The sequence below is a fragment of the Lactuca virosa genome, chromosome 6 (genome assembly GCF_052849685.1).
Source record: "Lactuca virosa cultivar CGN04683 chromosome 6, Lactuca_virosa_CGN04683_v6, whole genome shotgun sequence".
Lineage (NCBI taxonomy): Eukaryota > Viridiplantae > Streptophyta > Magnoliopsida > Asterales > Asteraceae > Lactuca > Lactuca virosa.
In genome coordinates this window covers 213,734,479-213,743,198 of record NC_136431.1, presented here as the reverse complement: position 1 = coordinate 213,743,198, position 8,720 = coordinate 213,734,479, and the positions used below count along the sequence as shown (strand labels likewise).

At 35.8% G+C, this 8,720-nt stretch overlaps 1 pseudogene; it reads left to right on the top strand.

Annotated features, from left to right (window-relative positions):
• Positions 1–2,822: 2,822 nt before the first annotated feature.
• Positions 2,823–3,893, top strand: LOC145120642 (metalloendoproteinase 1-MMP pseudogene; annotated as a pseudogene).
• Positions 3,894–8,720: the final 4,827 nt, after the last annotated feature.

Sequence of the window (8,720 nt, the reverse complement as noted above, 5' to 3'; positions counted from 1 at the left end):
TGCCTTCCAAGCCTTTCCTCCTCCAAGAATCTTCTTTCCAAGCTTAACACACACACAAATAGGCACCACACGAATTAGGGTTTTCTTAGGAACTATCCAGAACTGTAAAGAGACCAAAGGAGGCTGAGGCTCCTTTAAATAGGGTGCAAGACCTCGGGATTTAGGGTTTCATTTTCCAACTCCTACACGTCGAGTCCCTTCATGGACTCGGCGAGTAGGTCACTAAACACGCGATCCCACCCCCACTGCTACTCGACGAGTAGGACATAAAACCAAATAACCTCTTATTTAAATCCATACCTGAGAATCGGGGCGTTACAACATGTAGACAAAAAACAACTTAAATGATGAAATATAGACGGAAAAAAAAAAAAAAAACTTAATCAATCAAATATGTATAAACAAAAGGATTTTATAACATGTGCCCTAAGGGCACACATAAGAAGCATTAATTGAACTATTAATTATGACAAATATTACCATAGTTAAATATGAAATTCATTAATTATAGAAAATATTTTTCATAATTAATACATTTCACACTTAATTATGGTAATATTTCCCATAATTAATAGCTCTTACGTGTGTCTTAGGACACATATTAAAAAATCCCATAAAAAATATATATATTACTCTTTAAAAAAAATCATTATCTCTTTCAAAAATAAAACATAACAAAAAAATCATTATCTCTTTCAAAAATAAAACATAACAAAAATAACGGAGAAGATACAAGTATAGAAGCGCCGTCACTTTTTTTTTTTTCTTGGCGGCTGTGCTCTAGTTAATACATATGGGCTGCCACTTATTTTTGTTGTTTGTGCATTAAGTGTTAATCTCCCATCGGCCCAGCCCCAAAATATTCCTACCTTCATGGCTTCATCATTCTTCTTGAATTGGGCTGCCAAATTACACCTTTTTTTGGGGGGACTAAATGGGCCGCTGAATTCCATGTTGCTGTTAACGAGCCCAAAAACAGGATCAAACGTAATCCAAATCCACTCATTTTTTGTGAGATCGAAGATCATAGAGTTATGAAGACGCTCGTAAAATTTATGCTCAATCGGACAACATTTGCCTCTCCCTCTGCTCGCTTGAAGAAAATCGTGCAATGTTGTCAAAAAATCCGAAAATTTATTTATATCGCTTTGTTTTTTCTTGTCGCTTACGGATATTATTACAACACTTCAATATTAGCTGCAAGGCCTTTGATGTGTCTTCTATTGATGCTCAAAAACTCCATATTGTTCGTACAAATCTACACAAAATTAGCTTAAACGAGTAAAAATATCCAAAACAATAGATCTAATGATTTAATGCAAAAAAGAATATTAAAAATCCTCAAATTAAAATCAAATGCATACTAAAATTAATACGAAAATCAAGTTATCAATCATATTGCATAATATGATTTTAGAAGAGGAAGGAAAAACGATTTGCCACTATAATAAAAAAATTACCAATATTCGAAGGAGTAGGCATTAGTACGCAAAAATATATGGTGAACAGAGGGGAAGTACATGAACACACTGATCACCACAACCTTCGCGCTAATTTGGTGGGACATATCTTCAATACTCATTTAAATCATGTTGTCGGCAATTCGTACACCGATTTGTTCGAAGATATGGATGACGATGAGGCGTGACGTACTATTTTATTTTATTATGTTTTAGTTTTGTCTAAATTTTAATTATGTTTTTTCAATTAATGAAATATTTTCCTTTTTATTAATTTTATATAATCATAAAATTATATTTTAATATATTTAATTAAATGAAAAGGGAAAAATAAGTAAGATTGAGTGAAATGTGACCATTACCCTTATAAATGACTGAGCGAGGAAAAATAACGTGACAATGCGGTAACAAAAATGAAGTGGGAGATAGTGAAAATGTACACCCGTGGCTTAAATAAGTAGAAGGATGAAGTGAGAGACGGTTAAAGAATACACGCTTAGCCTAAATAGGTAGAAGAATGAATTAAAATTTTAAGAGAAGACATTAAAAAGAAATTTTATTTTTCCTAAGTTGATTAAACTCTTAACCAATTTAACCTTTTAAATATTTTAGAAAAGAAAAGTAAACAAAAACGGAACCCTACCTAAGTGGTTGACCCAACATGACCGATGGAAGCTAGTTAGAATCTTGAAAATAACTAACAGGGTTTTGAACCAAAGAATCTTCCTAACTTTCTCCTCCCATTTTCTTGTTGCATTCATTTTGTCCAAACCTCGCCTTGTTCCACAAAATGCATTTTTGTCACATCACACCATAGAAATTACCCCAACTTTATATTTTATGTTGTCCTATATACATTTTGTCGAATCTAACCCAATTTTAGACCCCCATAAAAAATCGATTATTATCGTATAATTTTTTTATAACAATGATTTAATTTATGTATGAAATGAAAAAAAAAAAAAAAGATTTAGCATGCGTTTTCCACATTGAAACAACCATTGTACAACCTTGCAATAAGAGGGTCTATGGGATGAATAGTGGAATTTCATACAAATTGTATAAAATTTGAACCCTAACACATCTAAAATAGGAGTATTAATATTCTACGATTGACCTTTGGTGTAATTTAATCTCACGTGAATTTTAGAACGTATTAACATGTGCAACTAAAATAATACACGATTTACCATTATTTTATAATAACTTATACATAAATTATTTAGAGAACATACTAAAAAGTAAAAAAGTAAAACCCTCGAATAACTTGTACATCATACATGTAAAGTTGTACATTCCTCAATATTTACAATAATTGCTTGTATAAATACTCCAACTTTGTAGCAAACTAAGATGACAGCCATGTACAGGTTTTTCGGTTATAGCATGTTTTTCTTCCTCTCTCTCCTCCAATGTGTATTTCCCGCCAGAACCGTTCCTCCGACATCACCACCAGAATTAACAGTCAAAGACCTCTCAAATAACGACACGTGGAAGAGCTTCTCCAAGTTCATGAACGCCGACAAGGGTGCTAACTTCTCCGGCATGTCTGAGCTCAAGAAATACTTCCACCGATTTGGCTACATCACCGTCATCGACAACTTTACCGACAACTTCGACGAAACCCTTGAAACCGCCATCTTAAACTACCAGAAAAAGTTGGGGTTGCCGATCACCGGGAAACTGGACTCCGACACTGTCACTCAGATCATGTCGCCGCGGTGTGGCGTCTCCGACGGAGACATTCCAAACCGGAAACATAAATTCCACGTGACTAAACATTACGCGTTCTTTCCCGGTGAGCCGAGGTGGAAGAAACCGGCGAAGTCGGAGACAATGACGCTAACGTACGCTTTTTCCGACACCCATATGATTGATTACATTAGTTACTTCGACATACGAGATGTTTTCCAGCGTTCTTTTTCAAGGTGGGCGTCTACGATCCCTGTGAGCTTCAAGGAGGTAGACGATTACCGAAAAGCAGACATAAAAATAGCTTTTTATCAAGGGGATCACGGCGACGGAGTGTCGTTTGACGGCGTTTTAGGGGTGTTGGCGCACGCTTTCTCGCCGGAAAACGGTAGGCTCCATTTAGACAAAGCTGAAACGTGGGCCGTTGATTTCAAATCAAGTAAATCAAATGTGGCCGTTGATTTGGAGTCGGTTGCAACCCATGAAATTGGGCATATACTCGGGTTGGCCCATTCGTCGGTTCAGGAGGCGATTATGTATCCAAGTTTGGGTCCGAGAACTAAAAAAGTGGATCTTAAAATTGATGATGTAAAGGGGATCCAGGAGCTATACGGGTCAAACCCGGATTTTAGGTATACTCCATCCATGGAATCGGATATTTCGTATGTTATCCGAACCCGGATAGGAAATTGGATCAAGTGGGTGATTTCATTGGTGTTATTTGTGGGTTTTTTACTTTGATGACAAATTTAATTTATTCTTTTCTTCTTTTCCTAATTTTATAAATCATATTTAGAATCTTGAAAATAACTAACAAGGTTTTGAACCAAAGAATCTTCCCAACTTTCTCCTCCCATTTTCTTGTTGCATTCATTCTGTCCAAACCTCGCCTTCATTTCACATCAAAACTTAGAATTACCCCAACTTTATATATTATGTTGTCCTATACACATTTTGTATAATCTAACCCAATTTTAGATACCAATAAAAAATCTATTATTATCGTATAATATTTTTCTTTTATATAATAATGAATTTATAAAACATATTTAGATATTTTATTATTTTTGGACAATATAAATTTATAAAATAGATTTATGGAAAGGATGTATGTTTTTTTGTCACCTTATCGCCTTATCATAGAACTAGTGTGCATCAAATATATATATAGAAATATAAAGATTTTAATTTTTCAATAAAGTGTAGATATGTAAAGATTTTAATTTGTCAAAAATGTCTGCTTGGCGATTGAAAAGTGAAAACAACTTTTTATTTATAAATAAACTCTTTTTTTTCTTCAAATTGATGGCGGTTTAGAACTTTATTACTATTACTTGTCATTCTAAATTTTCATTTCATTATTTAAATAAGGCATGTTATATATGTTTTCACGACATAATCTAAAAAAACATGTAAAATAACAACAAATAATGAAGATGAAATGAACCAAACCATCATAGGCTGGAACTCTGTAATGAATGATTGAAAATAATTGTAGTTGCATAATAACTATCTATCATCATTATCCATCAAGGTTCGTTAGATACCCTTATGGGCCATATCATTTTTTCTATATTATATCGCAAGAACCAACTCTCATAAGGTGAAGGACACTTTATCATCCCACTGATAACTAACAAGATAGACACGACTCTCAACATCTTCGTTTGCCTAAATCAACAATTCAACATGCCCTCCCACCCATATATGTCACTTTGTATAACATAAGGACCCTCGACATCACATGTGTAACTTAGTTGCCCAATCAGGCAATCATCATATTAAGGTTGTCCTAAACTACATGCACGTATGCAACGTATATAAGTAACACTGATTCTTAACATCATATATAGTGCATCGTTTGTTGTTAACCATACAAGAGTTTACTAAAAATATCAAAACTACGCGGGCATCCTCATTCCGACCACCACTACTCCTTATGCCTTCATCATGTTGATGATTTTGGTGTCGCCATGTCATTTTATGTAATTGGAACTAACATGTGAGCTAAGAGGCTTCATAATTTATACTCTAATATATGTACGGGTACGTGCGGAGTGCACACATGTATAAGATCGAATTAGAAGTCGGTTCGACGACAAGTCGGGGGTCCGGGGGCAGCCCCCCTGGGTTCGGGGTTTCTAAAGGGGCAGCGCCCCTTTGGCGGGGGTCTAGGGGTTGCGCCCTTAGCGGGGTCCAAGGGGCAGAGCCCTTGGCTGGGGTCCCGCTTGCTTACATATGAGAACATAGTGGGAAAATCGAATTCTTGAGGGTGATTATGGTAAAACTGACAAAATTCGTCAGTTTTACAAACCATTGATTTCCTCATTGAATTCCGGATTTCCCTGACTTGTTTCCAAAGCAACCCATGACGGTCAACCCTAAGAGGCAAACCCTAAATCTCGTTTAATATAAAAACGACTATTCTCTTTGAGAAGAGATACACAACTATTGGCTCTCTTTTCTTCAGACGAACATAGAATCTTTCTAGCAATTTGGCTTACGATTTCTGTGCCTAGATTCGTAAATGTTCTCTTAGATTATCATAGGTTGAATTTCTTGCAACTCAAGCATAAGGTAGAAATATTAGTTCGGAAAGTGTTCAAACGATCCAAGGGTATCTAGATCTCCAACATAAACCCTAATTCCTCCAACCAGAGGCGATCCTACATGTATCTTAAGGGTGTCCTTGGACACCCCTAATTTTGAAATTTTATATACATGGCATATGGTAAATATGAGGGGACACCTGTGGGAATCACAAATTGGACACCCTTTGGCCTTTGGACACGAAACAAAAACGAATACAAAATTTTAATATTTAAAATTTGTCAATAATAATCTATTTCTAGCTCTTAAAAGTTAAAACTTATAAAAGATTTAGGAACACTGATTGAAGAGGCGGTTACAATACCAAATCTTTTCTATAAATATAACGAAAAAGATAAATCATTAAAACTTAATATAACTTCCGGGGAAATATAAAAGATTTAGGAAAAGTGACCTTGAAAACCTAAAAAAATTACAAATCTTGGTGTCAATGGGCACTGCCTTCTCTCTGTCGTCGCCTGCAATACATCTCTGTAGATCGAATCCATCTTCTCCAAGACCCCTTCAAACTCATTTGCATAGTCGCACTCCATCTTCAGAACTTCGACTCCTCTAATTTGATTTTTGGAGGTAACTCTCTTTCTCTTTCTTCGGTTCATGTGAGTTTGGTCCTTTGTGGAAGCAATATAAATTTTAATTTGTATGTAAAAAGTCAAAACCTAGAAACCAGTAATTAACCATAGGTCATAGCATCCATAGCATCCATCATGTGTAGCAACACATACATATTATCATGAACAGTAACCCATGCGTGGCGGTACAATAAATAGTTATTAGTTTCTAACTTTTTTTTTATCTTTTTAAAAATATTCTTTGTTATATATATATATATATATATATATATATATATATATATATATATATATATATATATATATATATATATATATATATATATATATTTGAGGTGTTAAAGTGGACACCCGTTAGTTTGATTTCTAGATTCGTCACTGCCTCCAACACATCACATAATGCATAATTAGAAAACATTTTCCTCAATTGATCACAAAATGTAATGGATACAACTATACAATAGATAATCTTGCACCATATATATATATATATATATATATATATATATATATATATATATATATATATATATATATAAATAAAAGCACATTGAAGTTAGCAATAGTAACCTTTAGTGTCTTTAGGTTTTTGCTACAATTCTTTAGTCACTTTGACATTTTTGACCTTACAGTCAAAACTTTTACATTTTGGCATAAATACACAAAAAAAAACCTTTAGGTTTTTACCATAATTCTTTAGCCATTTTAACAGTTTTGGTCCTTGCAGTCAAAACTTTTACATTTTGGCATAAAAATACAAAAAATGTTTAGGTTTTTGCCACAATTCTTTAGCCACTTTGACACTTTTGGTCCTTACAGCAAAAACTTTTATATTTTTGCATAAAAAGCACAAAAAAGGTATCAGGGTGAAGTCCAGGCTTTCCTCCTAGTTCAAATTAACACGTACGAACTATGTCGCCCCCGAAAAATACAAGGATATAGCCCATAGCAAATACATGTGCTGAAAAAGTAAAAGTTCTATGCAAAGTTCTTTAAATATGCTTTATGGATCCGATAAGTACATTTCTCTTTGTTATTCAAAGTGATACTAAGGCTAACCTAATGAAATTTAATGTGTTTTATGAAAAGGGAAACGCTAAAAAGTCATATAATTCTCATATCATGTTGTTATTAAATGCACTATCGATAAGCAGACCACATCGTTTGAGGAGTTAAATAAACGATTCTATGAAGAGTCACTTCTCACTTCTCTTGGGGGAAATATGACTTTATAATTTTTATTTGGAGTTGGATTTGGTTGAGTCCTCACTCAACAAAATAATGTCATATTACACATATCACGACAATCGAAGATTCACAAATTGAATTATTTGGAATTGGCAATGTGGTATTCATATCAAAACAGTCCCTAACCCTGTGATAGACGCATCACAATACACCACCAAATCATCCAACCCGTCGGGTAGTGCTAAATTCGGGGCCTCACATAACCTCTGTCTCAAGGTCTCGAAAGCCAATTGCTGATCCGGGCCCCACCGAAAAGTCACATTCTTCTTGGTCAAGCGAGTCAAAGGTACGACGATCCTGGAGAAATCCCGTATAAATATTCGGTAATACCCTTCTAGGCCCAAGAAGCTACGGATCTCAGATGCATTCTTCGGTATTTACCATCGCATCACTGCCTCAATCTTGGCTGGATCAACCAAAATACCCTATTGGTTGATGATGTGCCCCAAAAACTGCACGTCCCGCAACCAGAAATCATACTTTGAGAACTTGACATAAAGCTTTTCCGTTCTCAGTGTCTCCAACACCTCACTCAAATGCTGCTCGTGCTGCTCCTTGGTCTTAGAATAGACCAACATATCATCGATAAAAACGATCACAGAACGATCCAATATCGGTCTACACACCCTGCTCATGAGATCCATGAACGCTAGTGGGGCATTGGTGAGCCCGAATGACATCACAACAAACTCATAGTGACCGTACCGAGTCCTGAAAGCTGTTTTCAGTATATCCTCATCCCTAATCCTCATCTGATGGTACCCCGACCACAGATCAATCTTGGAAAACCAAGATGCACCCTGAAGCTGATCAAACAAATCATCGATCCTCGAAAGTGGATAACGGTTTTTCACCGTTAGCTTGTTCAGCTCCCGGTAATCGATGCACATCCTGTGTGACCCGTCCTTCTTCTTTACAAACAGGATTGGTGCTCCCCACGGAGAGCTGCTCGGACGGATAAACCCTTAGTATAGCAGCTCCTGAAGCTGCGTAGACAGCTCCTGCATCTCAGGCGGAGCTAGTCGGTACGGTGCCTTAGCTATCAGAGCAGCACCCGACACCAAATCAATGTGAAACTCTACCCGCCTCTCCGGAGGCACCCCAGGCAACTCCTCAGGAAAGACATCTCAAAAATCTC